Source organism: Elephantulus edwardii, unplaced genomic scaffold (genome assembly GCF_000299155.1).
Source record: "Elephantulus edwardii isolate Elephantulus edwardi_28Jun2011 unplaced genomic scaffold, EleEdw1.0 scaffold00005, whole genome shotgun sequence".
NCBI classification, from domain to species: Eukaryota; Metazoa; Chordata; class Mammalia; order Macroscelidea; family Macroscelididae; genus Elephantulus; species Elephantulus edwardii.
The window spans coordinates 3,458,196-3,473,417 of record NW_006399755.1 but is presented as its reverse complement, the minus strand read 5'-3'; the positions used below and the strand labels follow the sequence as shown (position 1 = coordinate 3,473,417).

The window sequence follows — 15,222 nt, the reverse complement described above, 5'->3', positions numbered from 1 at the left end:
TAAGCGAAATAGGGGACAGGTGTGCTTACCCCCAAGACACAGTAATAAATCTACTTAACAAAACAGCATTAATTTGCTAATTTGTACATGAAACTTTCCAGCCCTCTTCCCATGCTGCCAAATGCCTCTGTTTCTAAGGACCTGACCTTTCCAACTTCATTAGAAACATTAGCATTGCCTTTCAGATGCTCTTGATGAAATCCATTGAGCTGTCTTTTCTTCTCACCTTTCTGTTAAACTACCCTGTAGTTTAGAAGCTGGCCACTCTGGTGGGCTAGATTAGAGGCTCTTTAAGATAAGGAATCCATTTCTATTCCTCTTTGAAACCCTGGAGTCCACCCAGCACACTGAACAAGGAATGAGCAGTTGTAGCAATTTTGAAGAAAGAAGAGAGAGGATACAGAGAAAGTGTGGGTTGGGAAAGAAAAGAAGAAAAATAATGAAGACAGAACTCCCATTTCATCATTCCTCTCAGGGAATTCATTCTCATTCAGTAGTGGTTACTTTGTAGCTAAGAAAGTCTGAAGTAACATAAATGGGCATAATATTCTGTATAACACAGTTAATCTCTTTGAATTTTCCTTTCCTTTTTATTGCAACAACAAGGCTAAAGTGCTGTTTGTAGGGTCATTATGAGTCAAGTACTGTCGTCATTGTGTCAGTTTATCTTGTTGGAGGGTTTTCCTCTCTTTGGATGACCATCCACCTTTTCATGATGTCCCTTTCCAATGAATAGCCTCTGCTAGCCTAACATTTCCAAAGTATGAGAGATGAAGCTTCATCATCTTTGGCTGCAGTTTTTCAAAGACATATCTATTTGTTCCTTTGACAGTCCATGGGATATTCAGTAATCTTCTCCAACACCGCAGCTCAAAAGCATCAATTCTTCTACCACCCTTACTCATTGTCTGGCTCTTTGATGCCTAGCAAGTTAATTAAATGACCATAGCCTGAATGAGGTACACCTTGGTCTTCAAACTTACGCCATTGCTCCTCAGTATTTAGGAAAGGTCCCTGACAATGGACGTTCCCAGTGCAATACATCTCCTAATTTCCTGACTGCTGGTACCAAGTGTGTTGATTGCTGATCTAAGCAAGATTAAATATTTGAAACATCAATCCATTTATTATAATGTTGCTTATTGCACCAGTGGGGAGGACTTTTGTGGTTTTTTTTTTGGGGGGGGATGGTTTGTTTGTATTTTGTGTTTGTGTTCTTTTTCTTTTTTAGATATAATTCATATCAAGGCTGTAGTCCTTGATCTTCTGCAGAAATGTTTCAAGTTCTCCTCACTTTCAGCAGGTGAGATTTTTGTCACCTTCATAGCAATCTTTTGATAAGTCTTCCTCCAATCCTTATGCCATATTCCTTTCAATAGAGTCCAGCTTCACAGATAATTTACTCAGCAAGCAGATTGATTGAATAGGTTTAGATAAAGGATACCTCCCTGATGCACATCACTCCTGATTTTGAACCATGCAGTGTTTCCTTGCTACATTTGGACAACAACTTGATCTAGATATAAATTTTGCATGAGCACAATTAAGTGCTCTGGGATTCCCATTCTTTCTGAAGTTAACCATAGTTTACTATGACTGACACAGTGAAATGCCTTTGCATAGTCTATAAAACACAGACAGTTTTCTGTTATTCTCTGCATTCAACCAATGCAGCTTAAACTTTTTTCTTCCTTACTATTGGCTCTTGTTCATATGGCACTTCTTGAAATTTCTCAGGGTTAAGCAATTCTTTTGGGCACAGTGACCATGTATTCTTTCCATCACCTTTTGATGCTTCATGGATTATATAAGGTTTTGCCTATATCATCTCTCAGTATTGCAGCTTGATGCTTGAATTTGTTTTTTAGCTCTTTCAGCTTGAAAATGCTGAACTAGTGCTTCCCTTTTTATTCTCTGACTCTTTGCACTTTGCATTGTCATATTTTGCTCTGTCTTCTGCAGCTGCCCTTTAAAATCTTCAGCTCAGTTCCTTTACTTCAGCACCTCTTCCCTTAGTTTTGGCTTCTTGATGCTCTAAAGCCATTTTAATAGCCTCTTTTGACACCCATGTTAGTTTTTCCCTTCTTCTGTATCTTTGTAATACCATTTTTCTCTCTTCATGGATTATATGCTAGTTGATATCCCACATCTTCTCTCATATTCTATCATTGAAATTGGATGATATTCACCTCAAACCAGTTCTTGAGATGATTCTTTTTGTTTGTTGGTTTGGTTTTGGGTTTTTTTATTTTTTATTTTTAGATGATTCTTAAATTTAGGTGAGATATGTTTTGTATGTTGGTTCTTGTGGACTAGTTTTCATTTTATTCAGCTTCAATTTAAACTTGTGCATGAGTAATTGATGGTCTATTCCACAGTCAACACTTGCCCTTGTTTTGCCTGCTATTATTGAGATCTCCAGTAATTCTTTCCACAATATAGTCAGTCTGATTCCTATCAAGTCCATCAGGTGAGATTCATGTGTAAAGTCACCCTTTTCATTAATAGTGACTAATTCTTAAATTTATTACTGAGATTAAGGAGCTAATACATGTTAAATAATTGGCAGACCAGTGGCCATAAAATAAGTGCTTAATGAATGCTGCAAATCATATTGTGTTTCTCTATATTTTTAAAATTCTTATGATCTCTAAAAGATTTTGTGCTTTTTCCTACTTTTTGCCCTCTCCATCAATTAGAAAATTCCTTTCTTGGGAAGTTTTCTCTCTTAACCCCACCATTTCATAAGTGTTCTAGGAAATAGGTGTTAAAAGGTTTTATATGAAAGATTGATATTTAAGTAAGTTTGAGATGTTTTGGATTAAAAATGAAATTGTCAGATTCTTTGCACCACAATTAAATAGTAAAAACTTTAAATATACATCTTTAACCATGTATTTTAGCTTGTTAGCATTGGGCTGTAGCTACTGCATTCCTTGAATATGCTCTATTTCAATGTTGACTGCCTGCCACACACTGCCATTAATGGAGAGACAAGAGGATGGGCTCAAATGCTGAAACAGAGGAGCAATATTATTATTATTCACTAGGTGTCTCTCTGGAGACTAAGGTGCGCCTGATACAGGCCATGGTTTTTGCAATCACTTGTTATGCATCAGAGAGTTGGACAATGACTAGGGAGGATAGAAGGAGAATTGACACCTTTGAGCTGTGGTGCTGGAGAAGAGTATTGAATGTACCATGGACTGCCAAGAAAACAAACAGATTCATCCTAGATAGGGTTAAACCAGGCTGCTCCTTGGAGGCAAGGATTCTGGGGCTTCGTCTGACATACTTTGGACATGTTGTAAGGAGAGACAGGTCTTTAGAGAGGGACATCATGCTAGGTAGAGTGGAGGGACAGCGCAGGAAGGGAAGACCCTCTATGAGGTGGATTGATTCAGTGACTGGGGTAATCGGGATGGGTGTGTCAGAGGCAATGAGATTGGCACAGGATAGAGCAGGGTTTAGGGCTGTTGTACATAGGGTCGCTATGAGTCACAAACGACTCGATGGCACATAACAACCACAACAACAACAACAGTGTAAACTTTTATCATCTGTCCTGCCTGAAGACTTACCCTGTGGAGCACAGCATTCATACATCAACTAAGCCAAAAAAAAGGACATCAGCCAAAAGGGTCTGCTGGACTAAATTACTTCAAAGAAGAAAAGAAGATAAGCACAGCCATTCCTAGAGGACTTCCTGATTCTGCACAAGTAGTAGGTACCTGGAAGTATCTTTTAATGTCTTTGTTGTTTTCAGGGGTATAAACCCAGAGGCAATAATTTGTGAAAACATTCCAGAAAAAAAAAGGAGTCTATTGGTGGTGTGTCAATTCCAACACATTAAAAATCCAACATAATAGAGTTGAACAGTCTCATTCTGTTTGGGATGAAATACAGACAAGCATTAGTCAAAGACTGTGCCTATACTGGCTAAGGTGGTTGGTGGTAGACTAGAATCCTCACTTATGTATAACATGAGCAGGACAATAAGTATGTTTAGCACCATTCTACTGGCCAAATTTCATGAGATCCTATGAAAGAAATACCATATGAGCAAATGGAAGTGATCCCCTGATCAGTCAGCTACCTTCCTGGAATTGATGCTTGGGCATCTCTATGGAGCATCTCTTCAGCCCACCTGTGGTTTAAGATTAGAGAGAAATGGTAGCTGAGCATCCTAAATGGAAAGGATGGGTCTGGAACTCCTACCTGATTATTGCCAGCTCTGGTTTACTACAGGCACTGGAGGGAGATGGAATATTTAAAGATCAATTCTTCTTATAATGAAGGCCTAAAGAAGGCAGGTTTGTGTTCCAGGTACCCTACCCAGACTGACCAACCAACCCCTGTGTGGAGAGGAAGATTAAGAAATGTTTTTAAAAGACACTCCAATATTAAAGGACCCCTGAGGTGTCACACCAAAGGTTAGTTCTCTTGCCAAGATCTGAAGGTATTGGTGGGTGTAGAAATTTCAGCTCTGGTTCAGTGATAACACAGATAAGTGATTTCTACCTCCTCCTGCCACGTTTAGCCACAATGGACAGGTTTGGATGTTGGGTGGGAGCTGTATGCATTTATTTCAGAGAAGCACACCAACTCCAGTGTTCTATAAAATCGTGTTGCTTTTCTCAGGAAATAGCCAAATCCTAGAAACCATCATTTTAACACCCCCAAAATATATTCCTCACTTTACTTAGGACAGGTAATAACTATAATTACTAATATTTGGCAGTAATAATAACAAACATAATGATTAACCCTGATGAGATAGTTTTTATAGTCTAGGCACCAGTGTGTGTACTACATGTGTATAGTATCTCCAGAACTTCAGTAGTCCTAAACGTAGTGATTATCTCCTTTCAATGACATGAAGAAATCAAGGTTCAGTGAAGTAAATTATGTACCAAATGTAATTCCGTTAATGAGTGGCAAAGCCAGGCTCACATACTTTTGGAATCCAAGTTCTTTACATTGCATTCACTGACTTTCTAACTAATTTGTTTTCTAGTTGCCAGGGGAGGTTGCTGAAGTGGTGACTCTGAGATACAGACTCAGCTTGGTGCATGGAAAGGTACTAGAAGCATCCTATGGGACTTGACATCCCTTTTTTTCAGCCTAAGACCAGGACAGAGTACTTTCTAAATCCCTTCTTTACCACTCTTCATTCTCTAGCCTCCTCACTATCCCGCCGACTCCCATTTTCATTTGCATCCTGTCTCTATACTTTTTCAATCTATATGCAGAACAGGTCATTTGGGAAGCAGGGTGTTATGAGGAGGAATGTGGCAAAGGACTGGAGAAAGACTTATCAACTACCTATGTTATGCAGATGAAACCACCTTGCTTGCTGAAACTGAGGAGGGCCTGAAAGGCTTGCTGCAGAATGTCAAGGACCATAGTCTTCAATATGGATTGAAACTGAACATCAAGAAGACAAAGAATCTCACCGCTGGGCCAATTGACAGCATGATGATAGATGGAAAAGAGAGAGAGATTTTTAACAATTTCAGCTTGCTAAGATCCAGAATTAACACTCTTGGCATCAGCTGTCAGGAAATCAAAAGACTAATTGTATTGGTGCATCTAATCCAGGTCATGGTCTTCACAATTACTTACTATGCATTAGAGAGCTGGGCAATGACTAAGGATGACAGAAGAAGAATCAATGCCTTCGAGTTGTACTGTTGGAGAAGAGCCTTGAACATACCATGGACTGCCACAAAAACAAAGAATTCTGTCCTGGAGATGATGAAATCAAGTTTCTCCTTGGAGATTAGGATTTTGAAGCTCCATATCATATACTTTGGGCACATGACCAGGAGCGACTGATCCTTGGAGAAGGATATTATGCTCAAAAGGGTGAAGGTGCAGTACAATATAGGAAGACTCCAGATGAGATGGGTTAATACTGTAACTAGGGCAATGCAGGTTGGTGTGTCAGAATTAGTGAGACTGTCTCAGGACAAGGAAGGCTTCAGAGTTGCTGTACATAGGGTCACTATGAGTCAACTTGATGGCACATGACAGCAATACTTTTATTTGTACACCAGCTTTTTATTCCACAATGAGCTAAAATTAGATTTTCTTCAAGTAAAAATGTTTGGAACAATATGTCAACAGAGAACTGCCAGATGTGTAAGCTGGATTTAGAAGAGATCGTGGTGCTAGGGATATTATAGCTAATATTAGATGGATCTTGCCAGAAAGCAGAGACTACCAGAAGAATGTCTATCTGTGCTTATTGACTATGCAAAGGCTTCTGACTGTGTGGATCACAACAAGCTATGGCTGACTCTGAGAAGAATGGGAATCCTAGAACATTTGATTGTGCTAATATGAAACCTACACTTGGACCAAGAGGCAGTCATCAGAACAGAGCAGGGAGACACAGGATGGTTCAAAATCAAGAAGGGAGTCCATCAGGGATGTATTTTGTCTCCATATCTTTTCAATCTGTATGCAGAACAGATCATCCGAGATGCTGTGTTGTACGAGGAGGAATGTGGCATCAGGATTGGTGGAAAAATTGTAAACAACCTGCGTTATGCAGATGACACAACCCTGCTCGCTGAAACTGAGGAGGACCTGAAGCGTTTGCTGCAGAAGGTCAAGGTCTGCAGCCTTCAATATGGATTGAAGTTCAACATCAAGAAACCAAAGATTCTCACCACTGGGCCGATTGGCAGCATCAGTATGGATGGTGAAGAGATTGAGATAGTTAACAGTTTTAGTTTGCTTGGCTCCACAGTCAACACTCTTGGTAGCAGCATCCAGGAAATCAGGAGATGAATTGCATTGGGAAAGTCAGCTGTGACCTCTCAAGAGTACTGAAGAACAACGACGTCAGGCTGGAGACTAAGGTGTGCCTGATCCAGGCTATGATCTTAGCAATTACATGCTGTGCATCGGAGAGTTGGACAGTAAATAGGGTTGATAGAAAGAGAATTGATGCCTTTGAGCTGTGGTGCTGAAGAAGAGTGTTGAATATACCATGGACTGCTAGGGAACAAACAGGTTTGTCCTGGCGAGGGTGAAGCCAGAATGCTCCTTGGAGTCAAAGATTCTGAAGCTTCGTCTGACATACTTTGGGCATGTTGCAAGGAGGGACTGGTCCTTGGAGAGGGACATCATGTTTGGCAGAGTGAAGGGGCGACACAGGAGAGGAAGACCCTCGATGAGATGGATTGATTCTGTGACTTGGACTGATGGGAATGAGTGCATTTGAGATGGCGAGGTTGGCACAGGGTAGAACAGCATTTAGGGCTCTTGTACATATAGGGTCGCTATGAGTCACAAGTGACTTGATGGCACATAACAACAACAACAACAACAATTTCCCTATAGATGATCTTTAAACTCTTGGCTGGCCTTGAAAGTAGTTTTTACTGAAATCTGAGGAAAACAACTCTTTTTCTCATGAAATGTTTCAGAAATTCAGAAACCTGGATGGAAGCCATTATGTGATCTTAGACCTGTATTTTTCTCATGCATGAAAATAGACAGCAATACGGCATTTTGAATTAGTGATATCTGAAAAACTATAAGCAAGAGGGTTTGGCCTGGTGACTATTATAATTTATAACAATATATAATCGAGCATATCAGAGACATGGTGATGATGGTATAGGATATGGCAAGGTTCACATCTGTTGCTTACAGAGTCATTATGAGTCATAATTTACTCAATGGCACCTAACAACAACAATGGTAACATTTTAACCTACTTTTTCCCCTCAGACTGGAGTACAGCAGAAACATCAAATTGAGCACATATGTTTTAGAAAGTGGATGCAGTTTTTGTGCATTATGGTAAAAGAAAGAGAAAAAAGACATCAGAATCGCAAAGATCTGAGTTTAAATCCTGTTTTTCTATTTGTGGCTGTCTGATCGGGGGCATGTCAATTATTTATTTGGTTTGTGATCATTTTATTGCTGGTTGCAATTTTCCCTTTGATTTGTGGGTTTCTAAATCTTGAGATCCAAATGCAATTGGAACAGTACATAAAGAGAGAATTACTGGAAATACAAACTGTATCCAGAAGAGCTCATGGCACTAGAGACATTATCACCACTGTCAGATGGATCTTGGCTGAAAACAAAGAGCACAGAGGAATGTCTGTCTATACTTCATTGACTATGCAAAGGCATTTGACTGTGTAGATCACAAGTTGTGGCTAATCTTGAGAAGAATGGGAATCCCAGAACTTCATTGTGTTCATGTGTAACCAGTACTTAGACTCAGAGGCAATCATAAAAAAAAAATAAAAAAAAAAAATTCAAGGAAACACTGTATGGTTCTAAATTAGAAAAGGAGTAAGGAGTGCATCAGGAATGTGTCCTGTCTCCATACCTTTTCAATCTGTATGTGGAACAGATCATTCAGGAGGCTGGGATTTATGAGGAGATCAGAATTTTTAATGTGGGATCATAATTATAGGAAGACTCATCAACAATCTGAGTTATATAGATGATACAACCTTACTTGCTGAAATTTAGGAGGACCTGAGTAAAGTATTTGCTGCAGAAGATCAAGGACTGTAATCTTCAATATGTATTGAAGCTCAACATCTAGAAAACAAAGCTTCTCACCATAGGGCCAATTAGCAGTACCATGATAGATGGAGAAAAGATTGAAGTTGTTAACAATTTTGGCTTGCTTGGTTCCATAATCAATACTCTTTGTACCACCAACCAGGAAATCAAAAGAGAAATAGCATTTGGAAAGTCTGCTGTCAGGGGCCTCTCCAGAGTACTATGGGGCCATGATCTCAGTCTAGGGACTAACGTGTACCTGATCCAAACTATGGTCTTCACAACTACATGCTATACATCAGAGAGCTGGACAGTAACTAAGGATGACAGAGGAAGAATTGATGTCTTTGAGTTGTAGTGCTGGAGAAGAATATTGAGTATAGCATGGACTGCCAAGAGAACAAATAGATCTGTCTTGGAGAGAGGGAACCAAATGTCTCCTTGGAGGCAATAGTTTTGGAGCTCTATCTCACATACTTTGCACATACGGCCAGGTGGGACCATTGCTTTGAGAAATACATTGTGCTTGGAAAGTTGGAGGGACAGTGCAGAAGAGGAAGACCCCAGATTGGCACATTAACTGGGGTAATGGGATTAAGTGTGTCAAAACTGGCTCAGGATAGGGCAGGTTTCAGAGTTGCTGTACATCGGGTCACGATAACTCACAGGCAATTCAACAGCACAAAACAAAAAATCTTGAGAACCATCAGTCAGGAGATCAGAAGATGTATTGCATTTTGAAAGTTTGCTATCAAGGACCTCTCCAAATTACTGGTGACCAATGATGTCAGCTTGAAGACTAAGATGCACATGATTGAAGCCATAGTCTTTTCAATCACTTGCTATGCATCTGATAACTGGACAATGAATACTAAGAAGAATTGATGCTGTGGTGTTGGAGAAGTGTGCGGCCTATTCTTTGGACTGCCAAAGAATAAATAAATATGTCTTGGAGAAGGTGCAGCCTTAGTGCTCCTTGGAGGCAAAGATGGAGAAGTTTCATCTCGCATACTTTGGGCATGCTGTTAGGAGAGACTACTCCTTGGAAAGGGTTACTGTGGTTGGGAAAGTGGAAGGTTGGTGAAAGAGAGAAAGACCTTCAACAAGACAGATTGACACAGTACTGCAATGGGCTCAAATATGTCAGAGATGAGGAGGATGGCACAGGATAGGATAAGAGTTCAGATCTGCTGTTTACAGAGTTGCTGTGAGTCATACTGCAATCGACGGCACATAACCAAAAAACCCAACACATCTTGAGAAGCAGGATGGTCATTTTAGCTACTACCTGATAAATAGGGGCAGCAAGAAGATGCAATTGGAGAGAGAAAAACCTACTCCTTTTAAGATTTCACTACATAATCTTGGATCAGCTGGCATGTATTTCTCTCAACTGGAGAAGTAGGCCTTCCAAACAGCACAAAAATTTCATTTGCCTTTGTGGTGTCAAATGTTCTTCCAACTTCCCATGTTCGACTAGCTGCAGCTGTGGATTCTACCCACACTCCCATGCCAAGTAGACAGCTGTTCTAAATGATCTTGTAGCTCTTGTTAAGGTTCTGTGTTCCCTCTCTCTTTGTTCTGTTTTCATTCAGTGTCTTCCTTTAGTCAGTGTTTCCGGTTTCATCTTTTGTTTTTTTAAACTTAGGGTTCCAGGATTATAATCCATTATCTATTATCTTTGTTTTCTGATGTCTTTAGTGAAGAGGGTCTGAACTGCCATCTGTCTAGTGAGCCATCTTATCTGGAAATCTCCAAGTCATTAGCACTTTCTGAATTCCATAACATTATAGTGTAAATTTAGGCAATTATAGTCTGTCCCAGAGTCTTGAGGGCCTGTGTTCGGATATTTACTCTGCAGAATGTCTAAGACCAGCAGATATGTGCTGCCAGACCCCTCCTCTTGCAGACATTCCTGGGCAGAGCACACTGCCTGCTGCACTTCTTGTGTCCCCCACCCCCTCACGGAGGCTGCTCCCTTGCCTTTGCTGCTCCTCTTTTCCAGTCAGAAGCATCAGCTTTGTGCTGCCTTCAGCACTCTGATCTTGCTGATGTTGATGAATTGTGACTCCATCTATCCCCATTCCTCTTCCTCCTGGCTCTGAAGCTCTGGGCTTCCCGGCTGCTCACTGCCACCAGGCTATGCTTTCGTAATCAGAATTTTAGGTTGGCTGTAATGATGATGGATGAGGCAGAAGAATGGAAAAAGGCCACCTCCTGGCACCCAATCACAGGACCGCACAGGGAAGCCGGGAGTTACCATGAGGGCTCTGTCATACTCCCTGGAGAGGGTGTGGGCAATTTTTGGTGCTCTATTCATAGGCATCCTGGTGGAGTATATAATGCATTATATATTGGGCTTTTAACGGCAATGGTGGTTCTAATCCATCAGCCCAGCCTCTCTGCAGGAGAAATAAAGATTCATAGTCTTGGAAACCAGGTAGAGGATTACCAGGAATTGGAATGAACTCAAGGGCAATCACTTTGGTTTGTTTTTTCAATTATTTGCATGTTCATAGATTCATAATAGTTGTGCCCACATGCCAGGTATCCGAAGAGTACAGGTGGCATGGGATTGGCCACACCTGAGCTCCACAACTCCACAAGGGGCGAAGTCCCCATAAACAACATCCATACGTAAAACCACCATGGGTGATGTGTCAAATGCGATAATGGTTACCCATGATGGACAATGTTTGGTAGAGCTCCTTGATTAAAACAAGTTTGGAAGCAGGAGTAGCATCTGCTTCCAAAATAGAAACCCTATGAACCTGGAGAAAGGATGAAAATTATACAAGTGTTCAGGTCTTTTGTTCATAGGGTCACTATGAGTCGCCCAAGACTCGACGACACTTATCAACATACACAAAACCAACTCCTATGAGGCCAGACATGTGTCCCCATGCTCCCTGAACCTGTGTACACTAATTCAAACACCAACTGCCCCTCCCAGGCTCTTACTGCTCTGCAATGGGGTCCACTAATCCTTTCCATTGGTAACACAGTACTCACAGAACCATTTATTAGAGACATTTACAAGATACAATTCAGGTTGGAAAAAGGATGTGATCTTCTGTCAGGACAGCTTCTCAGGTTTTAAGGTTTTATATCAGTGTCACAAAGCTCTCTTTGTCTTGCCAATCATAACACGTTCTCCCAAGTCCTCCAGCAACTTGGGTTGAAGGTCTCTGGCCAGTTCTGTCTCACAACATTCTCTGGTTCTCAACTGCTGCTGTGATTGAGGCTCTTATCTAGATCCTGTTGGACTGACATGGGAATGTCTACCTCATGCACTGCATTCTCTGCTTCTCTTTCTTGATCCTTCCAAGATTTGTATTTTCTGCCTCTAACCTTACTCAATTTGAGCCTGTTAAATATGGTAAGACAAAACAATCTCAAAACTCTATACACCTTGTTTGCATGTTCCCACACGAAAAGTACTGTTTATCTCATTTGTACCAGTCACCTAGTGCCCCCGCTATGTGGTGAAAGCCAAAGAACTGGGCTAGGAAAGGCCACGTTTACAATTATCTCATTAATCCACAGCAGGCGTATCTGAATAAGTGGGACACTTACCACTGCTAAGTTATCAACTACTTGTTTTTCTGACTAGCCACCTAGAAGAGAGGACTTCTCAGCTAAGTGCTTTTGTTTTCAAATATTATTTGTCCACTTGCCTACTTTAAATATTCTCTAATTTTAAAAATTGCTAGAGTTCTTGGAATTAATATATTTCATATTTATATATTTTTAGGCTTTACCAATGCTAACAATTTTACAAAGATTCTCTTGCCCAACATGGTTAGGAGTACTGACACTGGAATCACAGTACTTGAGTTAAAATACTGATTCTTCTAATAATCTGAGACCAAATTCTTAGCCATTATGGACTTTAATTCCTTTGTAAATAGGGATACAGATATTATCTAAAGGTAGAAAGAAATGAGTTAATACACAAAAATGCTCAGAACAGTACATAGCAAATAACAAATGTTCAATATAAAACTCAAAGCTCAGTGCTGTAGAGTTGGAACTGATTCATAGCTGACCCTCCAATGGGTTTTCCAAGGCTATAAATCACACAAGAGGAGACTTCCCATCTTTCTTACTCAGAGTCACTGGTGAATTAGAACTGGTAGAAAGGTAGTCTTTGGATTAGCAGCACAACTTCCCGTGGATTAGGTCACCAGAACTCTATATTACAGATAGAGGGAAAGGATGACAGAAAGGAAAAGAGAGAGAAAGAAAGAAGAATAATATAAAATACCTGTTATTATTTAATTGCATAGCAATCCTATGAGCACTATTATTATCATCTCCATTGACGGATATAAAACAGAGGTTAAGAGATGTTGAGACATTCTGCAAGCATAAAGTACAGATACAGGGTAGAAATAGAATTTATGATTTTTGTTTAGCAGCAAAAAGGGGTGGAAGAGCGAAATCAAAGACAGTTGTTATGTGCCATCAAGTTGCCTGTGACTCATAGTGACCCTAGGGACAACAGCTCTAAACCCTGCCCTATCCTGAGACAATTTCATCATCTCCAACACAACTAATCCCATTTCTCCAGTCTCTAAATCAATCCATCTCATCCTGGATCTTCCTCTCCTATGCTGTCTCTCCATCCTTCCAAGCATGATGTCGTTCTCCAGTGATTGGTCCTTCTTGGCCATGTGCTCAAAGTATGTGAGATGGAGTTCCCAAATCCTTGCCTCCAGGGAGCAGCCTGGTTTCACCCTCTCCAGGACAGACCTGTTTGTTTTCCTGGCAGTCCACAGTATGTTCAACACTGTTCTCCAGCACCACAATTAATAAAGACATTAATCCTTATTCTATCATCCTGAGTCATTATCCAATTCTCTGATGCATAGTAAGTAATTGCAAAGACCATGGCTTGGATCAGGTGCACCTTAGTCTCCAGAATGACATCATTGCTCTTCAGTACTCTAGAGAGGTCCCTGGCAGTAGACTTTCCCAATGCAAGTTGTCTTTTTATTTCCTGACTGCTGATGCCAAGTGTGTTGATTGTGGAACCAAATAGATGAAATTGTTACAATCTCAATCTCTTCTCTCTCTGTCATGAAGATGCCAATTGGCCCAGTGGTGAAAATCATTATTTTCTTGATGTTGAGCTTCAATCCATAAAGACTACAGCCCTTGACCTTTTGCAGCAAGCACTTCAGGTCCTCCTCAGTTTCAGCAACCAAGGTGGTGTCATCTGAATAACATAGATTGTTGATGAGTCTTCCTCCAATCCTGATGTCATATTCTTCTTCATAAAGCACAGCCTCCCAAACGATCTGTTCTGCATATAGATTGAGAAGATATGGAGATAGGATGCATCCCTGAGGCACACCTTTCCTAATTCTGAACAATGCAGGGTTTCCCTGCTCTGTTCTGCCTATTGCTTTCTGATTCAAGTGTAAGTATCACATAAGCACAATTAAGTGTTCTGGGATCCCCATTCTTCTCAAGGTTAGCCACAATTTGTTGTGATCCACACAGTCAAATGCCTTTGCATAATCAATGAAATAAAGACATCCTACTGGTGTACTGTTTTTGTCCAAGATCCAGCTAACGTTGACTGTGATGTCCCTAAAGACATGGCCTCTTCTAAGCCCAGTTTGCACATCTGGCATTTCTCCTCTGACGTACTTTTCCACTTGTTTCTGGATAATTTTCAGAAGGATCTTGCTTGCATGTGATGTTTTGTAATTATCGTTTGATAATTTCCACATTCTGTTGGGTCACCTTTTTTAAAAAATGAAAATAAATACAGATCTCTTCCAGTGAGTTGGCCAGGTATTTGTCCTCCATATTTCTTGGTATAATCTGGTGAGCACACCCAGGACAGCACCCATTTGCTAAAATATATCATTTGATAGTCAATTCCTGGGCCTTGTTTTTTTGCCAATTCCTTGAGAGCAGCTTGAACTTCCTCCTTCATCACCATTGCCTATTGAGCCTATGTTATTTCATTAAATTCTTCTGTGTCAGCCTTTGGTATAGTGCTTCTATGTATTCCTTCCATCTTCTTTTAATACTTCCTGGGTCATTCTTTGCTCTGCCTTCTGTACCCTTAAGTATTGCAACTCAAGGCTTGAATTTGTTCTTCATTTCCTTCAGGTTAAGAAATGCTAATCAAGCTCATCCCTTTTGATTTCTGACTCCAGTTCCTTGCACATTTCTTTATAATATTTTGCTTTGTCTTCCTGAGTTGCACTTTGAAATCTTCTGTTCAGCTTCTTAGCTTCTTGACTTCTTCCCTTTGGTTTTGCTTCTCCGTGTTGTCGTGCAATATTCAGAGTCTCTTCTGACATCCATCTAGTCTTTTCTTTCTCCTCTGTGTTTGTAATGACCTTGTACATTCATCATCAATGATATTCTTTTTTAAAAAATTATTATTATTATTAATTTTAATGAAAATTTAGAGACTTTGGATTTCCATCCATTCATTGTTGCAGTTTTCTCCCTGATCACCCCTCCCTCGAGGTTTCTCTTCTCTTTGAAAAGTAAAAGAAAAATTCTTTCATTGTTATACAATTTCTCCCCCCAACTCCACTGATATTCTTGATATCCTCCCACAGCTCCTCTGGTTTTTGCTCATTTGTGCTCAAGACTTCATACCTGTACCTGAAATAATGTTTACATTTTTGTGGGATAGACTCGAGGTCAAAC

The 15,222-nt window shown here is 40.3% G+C and overlaps 1 protein-coding gene across 1 annotated transcript in view; it reads left to right on the top strand.

Annotated features, from left to right (window-relative positions):
• The window catches only part of AGBL4 (ATP/GTP binding protein-like 4), a 1,996,071-nt gene that overhangs the window by 831,057 nt on the left and 1,149,792 nt on the right, over positions 1 to 15,222 (top strand). The window lies entirely within an intron of this gene.